The sequence below is a fragment of the Macrotis lagotis genome, chromosome 1 (assembly GCF_037893015.1).
Source record: "Macrotis lagotis isolate mMagLag1 chromosome 1, bilby.v1.9.chrom.fasta, whole genome shotgun sequence".
NCBI lineage: Eukaryota > Metazoa > Chordata > Mammalia > Peramelemorphia > Peramelidae > Macrotis > Macrotis lagotis.
The window spans coordinates 215231182-215249179 of NC_133658.1; the positions used below are offsets into that span (position 1 = coordinate 215231182).

Consider the following 17998-nt stretch of genomic DNA (forward strand, 5'->3'; position numbering starts at 1 on the left):
ATGATATATTTCCTAAGCAATTCACTAAAGTGATACTATGATGTTCCATCATGGAATGGAGGTGATCATTTACTATAGCATGGTACTCCATCCTAGAATGAAGGTGATCTTGGTTTCTTAAAGGTTCTGCCAACAAGTCAGTCAAACCAGCTAGAAAGTTTCAAGTACAGATCCAATAATAAATTCTATGTCCCAATAAAATGAATTCATCACCAGGTTGGGAACAGGGCCCAACATTTTTTGGCCATGGCAACAATTAAAGACTATCTTCTAAGTTAGATAGTGAATTCAATCTATTTTGATGAAGGGAGTTATACATGGTCACAAAATAATAGCTTCTTGAAAGTGTTTTCCAATCAGACAGAATATCCAGTTTCCAATGTACAAAACCCAAAGCTTCTAAAATATATATATATATATATATATATATATATAATATATTAAAGATGGTAGTGTCTAACTAAATTAGATGCTTTAAAATAAATTAACATCTTAGTCATCTAAGTTTCATGTGCTGCAAAGAAAATAGGATAAGATTTGTCTTCTATTTAAAAGTAAAAACCTTTTTGGTTTTTTGGGGGTTTTTTGCAAGGCAAATGGGGTTAAGTGGCTTGCCCAAGGCCACAAAACTAGGTAATTATTAAATGTCTGAGACCAGATTTGAACCCAGGTACCCCTGACTCCAGGGCCAGTGCTTTATCCACTGCACCACCTAGCCACCCCAAAAGTAAAAACCTTTTTGGCTTCAAGCTTGCAACACAACATTCCCTGGTTATAAGAGCCAACAGACACTGGGAGGTGATCACTGAGCTTCAGAAACCAGCTGGACAATCACTTCTCTTGGGTCCTGCATACTGGAGGGGATGTCTGAGCCATTCTTGGTTAGTGGGTTCCAAACAGGAACAACTTTCTATCATCTCCAATATCAGATAATCCCAAAGCCTCATGAATATCTGTGATACAATATGCATCTTCAAGATCCTGTTTATTTGCAAAAACAACTAGAGGAAGAGCTGAATCTTTTTGGATCAATTGATGAAGATGCTCTTTGGCATCGGGTAATCGTCCGTGATCTGCCGGGTCTACCACAAAAAATCAACACCAACACCCTGGAAAGATACATCTTCCAGTAAGAACAGAAAGGCTCACTGCCACCAATCTCCAGGAACTCCATCTGCGTGACTCCACTGTTGATGCACACTACATTGATCCCCTGGGTGGGAACAATGTTATGTTGGATTTTATTTGTGGCTAAGGTGTGGAGGACACTGGTCTTTCTTGCTCCATCCAAGCCCAGCACCAGGACTTGCTTATTTTGCACTTTGTCCTGAACCGCTGGGAGCTCCCTGGCCAGCACAACCACAGAAGTAGGAGACATCTAGTCCTGAACCCCGGCTCAGGCCTTCGTGTCCCCGCCAATGCGGGCTCCGCTCCCCTCCCGAGCTCCGGCCTCACCCCCACCCCCTACCCCTAGTCCTTATACTTTAGCAAACAACCTTAAAATACTTAATCTGTTTGCCTTAGTTTCCTCATATATTAAATGGAGATATTAATAGTACTTACCTCCTAATGCTGTTGTGAGAATCAAATAAGATATAATATGTACAAAGTGCTTAAAATGGCCAGACACATAGCAAATGTTAATATTAGTTATTAGATGCTTTTCTCTCTTCAAATGATTAGGAACAACTTTTTAAGGATTTTACCTAATTTCTTCATCAGAAGGATAGGAGTATCATTTAGGAATATCAGCAATTAATTACTTTAGGAATAATTAACAATCAGAACATAATTAATTTAGAAATAATTAGTAATCAGAATATAATTAATTAATTACATTAAGAATAATTAGCAATCAGAATATAATGCAGACTTTTCCAATCTGTTAGGGTCATAGATCTGAAGCTTAAAACAGTTTTTAAAAACATTTTTTTAATAGTAGAATTAAGTGAGACCTAGAGTGTTTAAGTTACATGATCTTGGTCACACAAAGAATAAATGAAAAAGTGTTTATCAGATACTCCTTTTTGTCCCTATTCTGGAATATCTCTCAGCATCTATGAAATGTTTCTTGATCACGTTAACTTTCAGACTTTTGTAAGTCTTTGAGTTAAGTGTGGTAGTGAATATATGTAGACTGCTATTTAGGAAGCTGAAATTGGTGAATCATTTGAACTAGGAAGTTCTATACTTCTGACCTGGGTAAGAAGAGGAAAAACAATCTCAAAAAGTATATTAAAAAAATTTAAAAACACAATGAAAGTAGAGTTTTTTTGGGGGGAAAATGAGGGGATTATGTAAAGTGCTTGTTAGTCATGAACATGAATACTGATTGTTCCATCAAGAAGTGAACTTCATTGCAAACCAGTTTTGTTCTTTTCAGTCATGTCTGACTCTTTGTGATCCCATTTGGAGTTTTCTTGACAAAGATACTGGAGTAATTTATCATTACCCTCTCAGTTCATTTTACAGATACCAAACTAAGCAAGCAGGTTTAAGTAACTAGGTCAGAGACATACAGCTAAGCTAGTAAGTGTGTGAAGTCAGACTTGAACTCAGAAAGATAAGTCTTTCTTACCACAAGGCCAGCACTCTAAGGTATAACTGCATCTCAGCAGAGGAGTACATCTACTGGGGCCAAGTGGATATTCTGGGAATGACTCTTCACTTTGTCAATAGCACTTCAGAATCAACCACAGATCATGGACATCACTCATGAAATATGGGAATTATCTATGCTTTTATTCTTCATTCTTGCTGACTTTCCCATATTTGCTTATACATATATATTTTTAGATGTCTTTTATGTCACTTTTTGCATCTTCATGACTTGTGATATGGTACAGCTCTTTATGCAACCAATCATTTTGATTTTAAAGAGATTTTGGTGTGTAAAGATTTATATTCATAAAGTCATCGTGGAAGATACAAATTATTTATCTCATGCTTGAAAAGTTTTAAAATATTGATTAAAATTATTATCTCTTTTTATAAAGGTTAAACACTGTCAGTGACTTCAACCAATGTAGAGATTCCATGACATTGGCCTCCTGGTTGCTCTACTTTCTAATTTATCAATATTTCATCCAAAACATAGTAAGCAGAAATGCAATCTGAGGTCAGTATCTCTTAAGACAAAATAAGTGTGAATGTCCCAAAAGAAAAGTATTTTTCCCCACAATTGCTGAAACCTAGCTCATTTTTAGTACCATTGGAGAAATATACAAACAGTGTTTAAAGCAGAAGCCAAGAGTGTTACTAATACCCCTATTCTGGCCTTAAAGATAAGGGTTCTTTCCTTTCCAAATACAGCTTTTTTATGAGATAAATTTCCCATCCTTTGTATAAAAGGTCACCTATGGTTGAAAACAATCCTGAAATTTTAATTTAACAGTGCATTCATGAAAGAGGTTTTACTGGGCATTCTGAGGGTTCCCAACTATTCAGCAACCCAGGGATTTTAGTGCTATATGATTCTACACTGTAACATGACAACTCAAAAAAATAACACCATCTTAAGTCACATTAATAAAAATCATTATTTATACATTAGTTTCTAAAATAAGAAAGCCTGTAGCTTCACTGTGATGGTTCAGTGGAGGTTGATCAAGATGATCAAGGGGTCCAGAAAGCACACCATAGGAAGATTAGATGAAAGTACTAGGGCTGTATAACCTGGATAAGAGAAGGTTTAAGAGAAGTACTATAGTTATCTTCAAGCATATGAAGATATGTTTAAAAAGCATTAGATATAGTGAAATCGATTTCTGATTGATAAGGAAAGATTTCCTAATAATTAGAGATTTCCAGGAATGTAATAGACTACTGCAGCAGGTAGAGTTCCAAATCATTGAAAGCTTTCAATCCAATGCCAGATGATATTACAGAAGAGATTTTAGGTCAGGGATCAACTGGATTAGATGACTTCTGAGGTCTCCATTGATTGTAAGTCTTGATAAACTTTCATGCTCACATTTCTTATTTTTCTCCTCTAAGTCAATATTTTCTTTTGATTGTAATAATTAAAGCTTATGTTTTTATAATATTTTACTTGTCACAACTGTAATTAATTTATTTCAAGAATTATTTTTTCCTTTTAAATGTTAATTTAGGGGAGTCAGTGTGGAATAGTAAGAATGAAAGCTGGACTGAAAATAGGAAGACTGGTTCAGCTTTTGCCACTTACATATACTAGCAATGTGATTTTAATGAGCAGTTAGGTAGTACAGTGGATAGAGCACTGGCCTTGGAATCAAGACGGATCCAGATTCAGACCCTTGACTCTTACTAGCTGTGTGACCATGGGCAAGTCACTTAATCCAAATTAACTCACATCCAAGGCCAACTCCAGTCATCCTGATTCATATCTGGCCACTGGACCAGATGCTCTGGAGGAGTAAGTGAGGTGAGTGACTAACACAGCACACTCTCACTCAAATCCAATTCATATGCATATCATGACATCACCTCTCATGATATCATGATCTTCTTCAAGAATGAAAGACAAAAGATGATCAGATGTAATTTGGGACAAATGAACCTCTTAGTTCTTCTAAGAACACAAGCTGCAGATGAGTTGCAGATATAAGAGGTGGTACAATGGATAGAATTCTGGATACTTACTACCTATGCGACTCTGGTCAAATCACTGACCCTTTAACTGTCTCAGTTTCCTCAACTCTAACATGTATATTTTAACAGCAACTCCCTTCCAGACTTTTTTGTGAAGATCATAAAAGAACTATAATGTGCCATATAAATGCTAATGATGATGATGATTGATAGAGGGATTTTCCTCACAGGAAATTTTCTAAACTGATGATATGATAGGTTTGGAACAAAAAGTTGAGCAACATCAACTCACATAAACATCTAGTGACTAAAATGATCAAAGTTCTTTTCTTACAATATAGCACAATAGACTGTACAAACATCTATGAAATCTTTATTTTCCAGATGAGAAATTAGATGCTCAGAGATTAACTAGTTTATTCATGCATGGCTATTAAGTGTCAGAGTTATGACCTAAACCTAAGTCTTTTGATTCCAAAATCCTGGAACATTTTTATTACTCCATGCTAACTTTCATTAAATCACAATATTAAAAATATTATGGGAATGGCTACATTCTTCATATCATGAACAATGTAGAAACAGTGCTACTGGTAACTCTTAGGATCTACAAGTTCTTCACTAATTTGACTCAATGCCAAGAACAGGTGAAAACTTCCTAGGCTCCAAAAAGAATGCTTTCAAGCCTATCTCTTGGATAATGCTAACACTTCCTTAATGCTGCCACCCACTCCAGCTTACAATGATTAGAGATAATAGACACTGTCTACAATGCCAGCTATATTCTCTTAGCAGATCTCTCTTCCTCAAGGGTGAGATTATTATTGGAATGCCCCAAATTAGCTTCTTTCCTCTCAGGAATCACACATGCCCATGTACCTGCTAAGTCACCTAGGAAAATCTGGCTATTTGGAATTCGTGGATATTAATTATTATTTCAAATACATTTATTTATGTCTTAATCTATATAAAACCCTATGTTCAGAACGATAGATGTAAGAAAGAGGACATGGCCCTAGAGGTCACCAGAAGAGAAAGAGGAGAGAGAGAGAGAGAGAGAGAGAGAGAGAGAGAGAGAGAGAGAGAGAGAGAGAGAGAGAGAAAAGAAAGTGGATAAAGAGGGAGGAATATAAAGACAAAGACAGAGACAGTGAAACAGTAAGACAGACAGAGGGAGAGAGAGAGACATGGAGACAGAGACAGGAAGATAGACCATGGAAAAATAATGAAGCTGATGTCAGCTTCATTTTAAACCTTAGTTTAAAAAATCTCCTTCCAATAAACTAAACTTTTTTTGTGACCCAAAGATTTTTATTTCTGTTTCTCATGTTTCCCTTCTATAAAAGGAGAAGATTGAACTTGATACTATTTCAGATACTATCCATCTCGAAATTCAGAATTCCAGTGACAGCAGTTAATGAGGAAATTGAATTAGGTCTTTGTTCTCCAATTACTCTCTTTCTATGTTGTACACAGGTTTTATTGTACACAGTATGTGTCTGTGACCAATAATAATTGTTCTTCCTAAGTATGAAAGCTTGGAAGAAGGCAGTTTTTCATAATTACTTTGTCATCAATGCAATAATCATTCCAAAGGACTTTTACAAACATTGTCATTGAGAAATAGTAGGGCATAGTGGGAAAAAAGAACTGAGAATGGTCCCATGGGACATGGGTTCAAGCTACTTTGATGTTAAAAGTCTCTTAAACTCACTAAGCTTCAATTTCTTCATCTGGAAAATGTAAATTGTACCTCTTGTATCATTTGAATTACAATGTTTTTTGTAAGAAAATCTCTTTTTGAATCAGAAGACTTTTTATAAGAAAGTATTGGTGTGTTTATGATTATTGTTGCATCATTATTGTTACATGACCATTGATTTGATACCTTCTGCCAAAAAAAGAAATTATAGTCCTTCTATGACTTATTAGACTTTATTATTGAATTTCTGAGGATAAAAAATTAGCATTTGATAACTAATTTTGTTGAACTTAGACTGATTAGTCCTTAACTGTTTGAAAGTGTTTATTGTCAAACCCAGAGTTGTAATCTTTCCAGCTTTTTAAAATATTCTAGAACTTTTGATTCTGTACAACCAACAGTCCTTAAAGAGACAAGAATGTGAGGGGAGGATTTTCTTGAGGATTATTATTGTTCTCATCATCAGTTTCATCACCACCATCATCATCATTCTTATCATTAAATCCTCATGGCAACTGTTTTATAAAGTCTAGAGAGGATTAGAGAGATATAATTATTTTTCCATTTTCCAACCAATAAACATATTTTTAAGCACCTTTTAAGAGGCAAGAAATGGTAGCTAGTTGACACAGTGAGTGGAGTGTTGAACTTTAAGCCAGGAAAACTCATGTTCAAATCTTATTTCCTACACTTATTATGTGACCCTGTGAAAGTCAATTAAACCTATTTGGATTAGTTCTTCTTCTGCAATATTATCTGGAGAAGAAAATGGCAAACCCTTCCACTATCTTTATCCAAAAAAAAAAAAGGAAAAAAAAAAAAACAAACGGATTCACAGAGAACCAGACATGACTAAAATGAGTAAAAAACAGCAACAGCAAATGAGCCAAGCCAGTGCTAAATGCTGGGGGGGCAGGATACAAACAAGTCAAAGACAATCCCTTCACTCAAGAAGCTCACATTCTAATGAGGAACTCAAAATCAGAAGAATTTTAGAAGAAATGTGATTAAGTTTTGAAGTTTCTCCAAATAAAAGCAAATTGAAGGAAGCAGAAAAAATTTCAACAGGTTTCCTTTCTGACACACCATGACCTTCTACCAAGAAGAAAATGTGACAATGTGAAAATTTTTATGTTAAAACTATTGTTCCCAAATGAAAACAGTCTTTTGTCTATTTTAAAAAGACAGTGAACCATGAGAATGTGAGTGATAGGATGAAAGTACACATATGCTGTGTACTTGAAAATAGACCCTAGAGGCTCATCAGAAACAGAAACACATACACACAAGCAATATCTTACAGCATATTTTTACAAATATGAAGCTTAATATTTCATATAATCAAATTGTTCTAAAAGAGTACTTGGTGACAGAAAAACTTGGGTTGAAATCCTACCTGAGTCACTTATAGTTGAGTGAGTGGGATATAAGTGCTTCTAATATCCCCTCCTAGTTCTAAATATATGATTTTATAATTCTGTGACCAATACTAACCTGTCATGGTATTTATTTAATATATTTATAATAACAATAACAACAGTTTATTATTATTATTATTATTATTATTATTATTATTATTCAGCAGCAGCAGCAGCAGCATCATTCTAGGTAATCTATATAGTATTCCAGAGGGAGAAGATATATGACCTTGGAGTCTCATTATGGAAAGAACATTGACCTTCAAGGGAGAAATATGAGTACAAGCCTTAATTCTTCTGCTTTCTCCTTCTATGGTCTGTGAAGAACCCTGGACAAATCATTTAATCTCCCTAAATGTCACCTTAAAATGGGGTACCAAGGCTTGTGTTGTCTAATTCATAGTTCTTGTGATGAAAATTCATTTCAAGTGATAATATGCTAGCATTGTTATAAACTTTTTTATTGATACTTTATTCATTTTTCAATTATATACAATAGTAGTTTGGGACTATAATTTTTTGTAAGGTTTTTCATTTTATAATTTTCCCCCACCCTCATTCCCTCCCCCACCTCCACAAATAATCTTTACATTGTTTCCATGCTATACACTGATAAAAATTGAATGTATTGAGAAATAAATTATATCCTTGAGGAGAAAATAAAATATTAGAGATAGCAAAATTATGTAGTACAGAAGAAACTTTTAAAGAAATTGAAAGTAATAGACTTTGATCTATGTTTAAACTCCATCATTCTTTCTCTGGATACAGATAGTATTCTCTGTTGCCGATACTCCAAAATTGTCTCTGATTATTGCATTGTTGGAATGAGCAAGTCCATTAAGGTTGATCATCACTCCCATGTTCCTGTTAGGGCATACAACGTTGTTCTGGTTCTGCTCATCTCGCTCAGCATCAGTTAATGCAAATTCTTCCAGGTTTCTCTGAAATCCCATCCCTCTTCTTTTCTAATAGAACAATAGTATTCCATAACATACATATACTACCATTTATTCAGCCATTCACCAAAAGATGGAAATTCACTTGATTTCCAATTCTTTGCTACCACAGAGATTCTATGAATATTTTTTACAAATGATGTTTTTACCCTTTTTCATGATCTCTTCAGATAGACCCAGTAATAGTATTGCTGAAAAAATATAATATATATTATATATAATAAAATATAATTTTGTATTTTTTGATTAAATCCCTGGATATTCTTGACTTTCTTTTTCTCCATATGAATTGTTATAATTATTTGTTATAAACTTTTTAAAGGATACAATTGTTAGTACTTTGACAGAAAAAAATAGTTGAGAAAGCAGAATCAGTTTTGAAATTTTTGTATTAATACAGTTTAAATTTCTATATGAGCCTAAGAAGACAAAAGGACAAGTGTTATTTTAGAATTACTAAATGTAAATTGCATAATACAATCTAAGAGATGAAATTAATCTCACTTTTATTTAGATTTTTTTTCAAGGCAATGGAGTTAAACGGCTTGCCCAAGGCCACATGGCTAGGTCATTATTAAGTGTCTGAGGTCGGATTTGAACCCGGGTACTCCTGACTCCTAGGCCAGTGCTCTATTCACTACACCACCTAGCCACCCCATTCACTGCACCACCTAGCCACCCCAATAAATCTCACTTTAAAAAACACACAATCATATCATTGAATTATTAATTCCGTAATTCTTCTGCAAAATAATTATATTGCCAATATTTTGAACGTAATTCATTTAAAATATATTTTATAAAGTTAAAAGAAGAAATCTCATTTCATTCATTCTCAAAAATCTCTTCACATAAGACCTTTTCTCTAACCATCTCCACCTCACCAGAAACTAAGGCTTTAAAGTCTGCCTCCCTTTCTCTGAAAAGTGATTTTGCCAGGGTTTAGACCTCCATTTAATTTCCTTCATTCTTCCAATCATGTTCACTTTTTAGTAAGTTCCCTCCTCTATCTTTTCAGCTTCTCCTTATCTGCTGTCTTCTATTAGAATGCTTGTTTCTTGAGGTTGTTTTTCTTAGCATTTTCTTAGCATTTTCAACTCAGCACAATAACTAGCATATAATAAATGCTTAATATATACGTTATTATGTCTCTATCCATCTATTTATCTGAGACCCTGGGCAAGTCATTAAGTATCTCCTAGCCTAAATTTTCTCATCTGTAAATTGAGACTATTGAACTTAATATCCTTTAAAGTATTTTTTTAACTTTTAATTTATGATCCTATGATCTGAAAAGAACTTCAATTATTCATGGGCCCTCATTTCAGGGTCTGTTTTGGTTCCACGGTAAAATAATCAAGTTGTACTATGAGAAAAATAACTTTTAACAAATTTTCTCATATTTTTTAAATGTTTTCTAATATTCTATTGGATCAGGAAAATAATAATATTTGAATGATAAAAATAAAAATGGATTTGTTTTTAATAGGACATCTTAGAATCAATATTTAATTTTGAGAAGTCTCAGAATTACCTTTATTGTAGAAGTTCTATATAATGTGACAATGCGTGCAGTTTACATAATAGCAAGATTGTATAAATGACTTTTCTCCCAATGATCTAATGCATCGTATTACTTTCTTACTAAAAGTAAAATAGTGCAGAATCAGGCATATTGGACTTCAATCAAGTAAAGTGCCTACTATTTATTTCCTCTATGACTTTGTTTCAGTTCTCTTGAACTTATTTTACTTTCATTGTAAAATATTCTATGATCCACTTCTTATTACAAGCTCTGATCCTTGTTCATTCACTCAAAGAAATGTCAAATTGAACCTAGATAAAAGGTCAAGGTAAAAATTGGGACAGGAGAGTCAAAGAACCAACATATGAGGCTTTTTTTTTTCTTGTGAAACTTAAGAATTGTTATTCTTTTACCTCAGGGAGACCACAATCATAGCTTGGTTCTTCAACTTCACAATCCTACACAGGTCTGTTGACCAATACTACCTGGTCAGGAGTCTGCATTCCTGGTGATTCTTTCTCATCTTCTCTATCCCAACTACACAAGTAAATACAGGTAGCTTGCAGTTCATGATGTGCTGCTTCCCAGAATAACTCTACCAGTTATATTGTTCTCTTCAACTCCACTGCTGGAGCTGATCCAGGGACTGTCATCTCTACTACCACTCAGTCCTATTTATATTTATTTTCCTACAACCTACTCCAGGTCAAAGAATTTCTAATTATGGTTCTAAGCAAGACCTTATGCTGGGTACTGAAGGAATTTAGAAAGGGACACACTTTCCATTAAACATATTACTTGGATAGAATTTTGATGATTGAATCCCCCCCCCCCCAACCTTGCCATATTTTCTGGGTGAGTGCCCTTTATAATGGTTTTAGATTTTCCTTATCTCTTGCATAATGAAATTCATTCCATACAAGAAATCAGGGTTATATGTCTGAATTTTGTTTCTATATGAAAAAATAACAAAATTCTCAAACTATTAGATTTATAGAGAATACATGTGTCAAGAGAAATTACTTCTGGGAAAATTTGATTATTTTCTTCGTATTTCAAATGATTTATATTTGATTAAAGTTGCTTGACAAATATTAATTAGCACAAAACACTTTGCAATGTCTTATGCATATTTATGCATAATGCACAAATGCATTCTGCCTAGGATGCATATATATGAATATATTCACAGATTTATATTATGTCTATACATATACATATGAAGGTAAGCACATCAGACACATATATACAGGTGTATAAGTGTACATGTATACATATGTGAATATATAAATATACATCTATAGGATGAGCAATGGATAGAACACTGGAGTTGGTATCAGGAAGATCTGACTTCAATGTCACCTCACAAACTTACTAGTAGTATACTCCTAAGCAAGTCACTTAAATTCTCTAAACTTTCATCTGATAATAACAGCAACTCAAAGTTCTGTTGTGAAGATTAAATAAGATAATATATGTAAAGCACTTTTGAAATCTCAAAATACTATATAAATGTGGGCTAGAGAGAGAGATTACCAGTGAAGCTTAAAAAACTGCCTCAAGTCTCTTCCTGCAACAGTAGGAATGGTTCACTCAGTTGTCAAATTGATCTTTTAAAGAATAACCTTGAATTTATCCCTTTCCTTACCTCTCATAAATCAGCTCCAGTGGTTCTTCATTCCTACCCAAATTAAATCTACAATCCTCTTTTGACATTTCAAATTCAACATAACCTGGACCCTTCTCTCTTTCTTGTCTTCTTACTCTTTATAGCATTCTCATTCATTGATTCACTCATTATTTGTTCCTTCATTCATTTATCTATCTATCGATCTATCTTATTATCTATTTTCATCCATATGCACATCTTTATATTATTTTAACCCTACTACATTTTCTATAATTCAATGAGACTCTCCTCTGTTGATTTTCTATAATCTACTCTGTATACATCTATCTACATTGTTGTTTGCTTGTTGTCTCTCCCATTAGACTATAAGTTCCTGGAGAATGGAGACTGTCTTTCACCTTTCTTTGTTTCTCTAGCACTTAAAATAGTGCCTAACAAATAGTGGAAATTTAAAAATATGTTAATTTACTGTTGCTTGATCTAAGTCTTACACTAAGATACACCAGACACCAGAGCATTAACTCTGATAATTATTGATTACATTTCTGAATCACTTTCAAGTTCATAAAGAATTCCACATACAACAAACCTGTGAATTAGATAGTCCACATACCATCATCATTATTAGATAAGACACAAAAAGTAACTGTATTTTCTCAGGGATCACTAAAGTCATAAATAGTCCAGAATAGAAGTAGGTTTTCTAATTTTACTACCAGTGTTCTTTCTTATACTAAGTACTGTCTCTCATGTGTGTCAATAGTAAAAAGGAAGACAAAGCAAAACAGAATTTGGAGTCAGAAAATTTGGTTTAGATTTTAGTTCTATTGCTGCTTACTATCTTTGAACTCATTCCTTCAATGAGTCTCAGTTTCTTAATCTGTAAAAATGATTGTGTCACAATTGATCATTTCTAAGATCTTTTCTACCTCAGAAGGTAGGGTCTGAAGATCCTATCTTTATATCTTTTTCCTCCATTCCCTATCTAGCATTCTTCTCCATGTTATTCTCTAGTCTTCCTCTGCAATAGTGCATCTCTTCATCTTGAAACCTTACTCCATTCCTGTAATTAACACATAAGAAATCAATTTGTCTTTTGAGTCATTCCTTCTGATTGAATGGCTCTTCTCAGAATCTCCAGTTAAGAAAGGTACTCAACCCAGCCTCTCCAAGTTGCACTGGAGTTTTCTTCTAATATCCCAGGTATCTTCCCCAACCCTTCTTCCTTTTCAAATTGTTTTACTCTCTCATTAGAATACTGAAAGCAAGAACTATCTTAAATTTTATAGTATTTGTATTCTGAACAATTTCTTCAGTGTCTCAAATATAGTAAGAATTTAATAAACATTTGTTGAATGACTGATTGATATTTCCACATAAATAATCTGAGATTTACCCATTACTATGTGGCTTAGTAAGTGCTAAAATAGAATACTTTAATAAATAAAATAGAATATTTTAAACAGCCTCATGACAAGAACCTTCATTTCTCTTAAGTTTTCTGAAGTGAGCTCTAAAAAGTGTATTGCTGTTTAAAGTCAATGACTTATAGACTTCAGTATAATTATCCTTTTATTCCTAATATTTTTTTCCTAGCATCTAGGTCACTTTTTTCATTATCTTTCTTCTAAAGCTCTAAAAGAAGACATCTCTCTTTAATATTGTCAGTGACCATTGATTTAATAAATTTAGTAAGATGCATGGAATCTACATTTTTATTGGAAGAGAAGAATGAAGTCTCCAGAATTATTCATTGGAACCATCTGTGGAAGGGTTAGATGGCATGGTCTAGTAGAGTGTCAGGCCTAGAATCAGGAAGACTTTTCACTTCCTGAATTTAAATACAACCTCAATCATTTACTAACTGTGTGACCTTGGACAAGTTACTTAAGCCTGTTGGTCTTGGTTTCCTTATCTATATAATGAGCTGAGGAAGGAAATGGATACCTTTCTATTCTTTGTTTTACTAAAGGTCATCTGATATAAAAGTATATGGAAGCATTTCTATAAATAGTGATGGTGGCCTTCAGGACCAAATTAAAAAATGCAAATATCATGAAATGAACCCATAAACCAACTTCATTTGAATATAGTTCAGTGGGGCCAAAAGAAATATTGGACCTCAAGGTCCAATTTTTTTTGCAAAGATAGATCCTTGAGCATGAAAATTCCAAATAGGGTCACATAGAGTCAGACAAGACTGAGAAATAATTAACAACAACATCAATGGAAGAGACCCTGGCTTCTCATAGACTGTAGCAAAAAGAAAGAAATTCTTATAGATCCTAGTGAATTGGAAAAATTTCAGGTGTTGACCTGGAGACCAGTCCAGTTGAGTTTAAATAAATTTCCTGTCAGAAAACTAATCCTCAGAGTGATCTTATTTTTTTCTGAATTCTATGTCACAGGATGTTGTGATAACAATATAGAAAATCAATGTTGTAAAGACTTGAGATCTGGGGTTAAGAATTCATTATTTGGTAGAAAAAAATACTAGAAAAATTGGAAAGCAATTTAACAGAAACTGGGCATAAATCCAGTTACACCATTTGCAAAGATAAGATCAAAATGGACACATTACCTAAATATAGATTTCATTAGAAATTTAAAAGAACACAGAACCTATTATATATCAGACATCAGATTTATGAAAAACAAGAGATAGAGAGCAAAGTTAGATGTAAAATCAGTCATTGTGATTACATTAAATTAAAAATGTTTTTGTACAAATAAACAAATTTAGCCAAGAACAGAAAGAAAACAGAAAATTGGGAAAATATTTATAGAAAGTTTAGTAGATAAAGGTTTCATAATTAAAATATGTAAACATTTTGTCATACCTATAAGAATGTCATATATATATATGCTAATGATAGTCTAATAAGTCATACCTACAAAGAGAAGTGAAAAAAAGAAATTTACATGATTATTTTGTTATATATTTGAAAGGAATAACAAGTTATGCATAGTAGATTTGCTATGTTTATATGCAATCACTTTTTAAAATAATACTATGGTATAGAAATACTGTTTTATTCCATAAGTTAAAAAGAAAAAAAAAAATCAATATTGGTTGAAGGAATAACTATGTGTTTCAAATCAGAGATCTCTGAATTAGACAAGTATAAGAAAGATAAATAGGGTGGAGCCAGGGTTCTTCTGTGAAGGATATAAAGCCTATAGGAATGATCTGGTAGAGTTGAAAGAAGTCTGCATTTGGAGTAACATGACCTACATTCAAATTGTAGTTCTTTCCATAGCTTTTTGACCTCAGGAAAAAAAGATCATGCAAACTCTTTGATCTTCATTTTCCTCACTTAACAAAAAAAAATAGTTTCTAATATCTGACTTTTGAGGTAATTTCCAACTCTAAATCTGTAATAAATAAAACTTCAAAGGTTTTTATTAAGATCTTGACTCCAATTTGAAGTTCAACTGGAAGTCTAGAACCATATATTCCTCCTTATACTTATCCCCTTTTTCCTTGCTCCCTTCTCATCTCATTTGTTGCACTTGTCTTTAAAGATGTCATGGCAATAAAGGTATCTATGATATTGTCCATACTGAACTCTAGAGGGCACTGACAATACTTGTACTCCATTAACAATACTTATACAAGAAACAATTGATCTTAGCACCGATAAAGCAGGAATAATTGAAATAAGAAGATAGTAAAAGGTTGCTTCATCTCTCTAATGTCTGCATCTCAGGTTATCTCCTCTCTAACTTAACATTCCTTCATTTTCTCCCCTAAGGGGTCTCCTAAAATCACAACTCCTAGGACCTATCTTTGAAAAGAAGATTTGACAATCTAGTCTCTTTTCTTTCTCAAACAGTTCACTCCAACTCATAATTCCATGTTTTCATTGGTTGTTCTCCAGGCCTTGAATTCTCTCCCTCCTTGATTTCACCAACTGCCTTCCTTCATTTTAACTTCTAGAAATTCCTCTTTATTCTTAAAGATTCAACCTTCCCTCTGTTGATCATTTCCATTTATCCTGTATATTTTAGTTTTCATGTTGTCTCCCCATTTAGAATGTGTCAACATTAAGATCAGGAATAGGATTTTATCTTTCCTTGTAACCTCCAGTACTATCAGGGTTCACATTGGCAAATAGTAGGCACTTAAATACTTAGTGATTGTGATTTACTGGTATACCAAATAATCAAAGGAACATTTGAGATTTGTGGTTGGCAGACTATTGAAAGAAGATGTATGCCACTTGGTGATTTTGAATTAAGAAGTAAAAAATAAAAAAAAAATCACTGACATCCTCTAATGAGGAAGGGGATTTCCTTTAGCAATCCTCCAATCTTAATTTAAGATATAACTTAAAAAACTAACAATTTCAAATGAGATTAGACATTGTATCCTTTTTAAAATTTCCTGATTGGAGAAATTAGGAAGAGAGAAATAGATAAATTCTGAATTCTGCTGAAATGGGCAGAAGATCTAGGAAGACTGATAAGAGGCTGAACTAGATTGTTCTTTTTCTCCAAGAGAAGAATTGGGAAAATGAGATTGAATTTGAATAATTTTGCATTAAAATTATTTCCTGGTCTTTTTCCTTTCTGAGATTTGATAATTATTCTAGTATGTCAAATAATTTGATCTCTTTATTATGAATTCACCTGATGCTGAAAAGAATATCTATTACCTAAATAAGTGAACAAAGTATTTAACATCAAAGTGAACATATCTTTTTGATATTTATTTAGATGAGACTTGACTAAAAATGTAGAAATGATATTAATCCGAGGAAATTTTTATGGGGTATGTCAGAGAAAAGAGGATGATAATGATTGTCATTGATCAGTTTGAAGAGTTTTCTTATCAACCTGATGATATTATAGGACATGGGCTAGTTTTTGAAGGCAAATCTCACTGGCCATATAGTGTGAATATTCATACTAGTGCCATATGAATTCAGTTGCAGCTTGTAAGACCATCTCCCAAATGACTGATTGAATGAGACATCTATTTATAGCTATCATTCGTAAATGTCAGATATGACTTATTTTTCCACTCTCTCCCCCTATTCAGACCATAGCCCAAGATTTTTCTCTTGCATTTTTTTTCTAGTGTATAGCAAGAAAAAACAAAGGGGATTTCTTCCTGCCCATTCTACCACTCCATATCAATTGTGACTTTTGGCAAAGCTACATTACAAGAGTAATTGGAGAGAAATGTTCAAGCACAATTCTTAGGAACATCAATTCTTCTGCTTCACTATATTCCTAGAGAAAAGGAGAGGAGAACATACATACATACATGTGTATATATATATATATATATATATATATATACATGTATGTATATATAGTTGCAGAAAGTATCCTACTCAGAGAGTAAAACCAGTGACTTACTTGGACAAGACACTTTTGAATAGGAAGAGTTTTTTAGTTCAGCCACCCTCTCCCCACCCCCCCACCCCAATCCATGTTTTACCTTAAGTAGGAGTCTAAATCATAAGGTGCTATTAAACTTACAATAAAGATCTCTAGGGGAAAGAACTACTAATGACAAATGGTTGCCTTGATAGCAGCCCATAAGTTCAGCTTCCTAAGGACAAAGGGATCTAATATTTCATATCTGTTCATGGCTCCTGTGAATTATTAGGATCTAATTAATTTATTCTAGGCTGTAATCTTCTTTATAGAGTTATATAATATGACATCAGTAACCATTTCAAGAATGAAAAGATCTAGAATATCAAGGATATTTATGGGGTAGAAGACTTATAATAAAAAGGGAGTTGCATTTTCTAGTTTTCAAACTATTGTTACTGTATAAAAATACAGTAACAATCACCAAATACTTGGAACTGGTTAAAAATTTAAAAAGTAGAACAATGGGACATACTAGAGAAGGCAAAACCAGAAATGATTGAACTCAATAAACTAGTGTCTGATACAAAGAAAACATAAATGAATTAGGAAATAATTCCCTAGATGACAAAATTGGAAAGTAATCTAATAAAATTAGATGTAAATTGACATCTTCAATTATTTTTCATCATAAATTGATAACATAACTATGTCTTGAAAATTAAATATCAAACCTGGAAAAAAACAGAAAAAAAGTTACGGTTTTCAAAGCTATAGATAGATAAATAATTAATTCTTTTTTATTGATATTTTATTTTTCCAAATGTGAAAATTTTTCACCATTCATCCATACAACTATGTATA

General features: G+C 33.1%; 1 long non-coding RNA gene and 1 pseudogene across 2 annotated transcripts in view; one reads left to right on the forward strand and one right to left on the reverse strand.

Annotated features, from left to right (window-relative positions):
• The window catches only part of LOC141504543 (uncharacterized), a 291677-nt gene that overhangs the window by 16266 nt on the left and 257413 nt on the right, over positions 1 to 17998 (forward strand). The gene's annotated exons all lie outside the window — the stretch shown is intronic.
• LOC141515219 (ADP-ribosylation factor-like protein 9 pseudogene) lies at positions 712 to 1174 on the reverse strand (annotated as a pseudogene).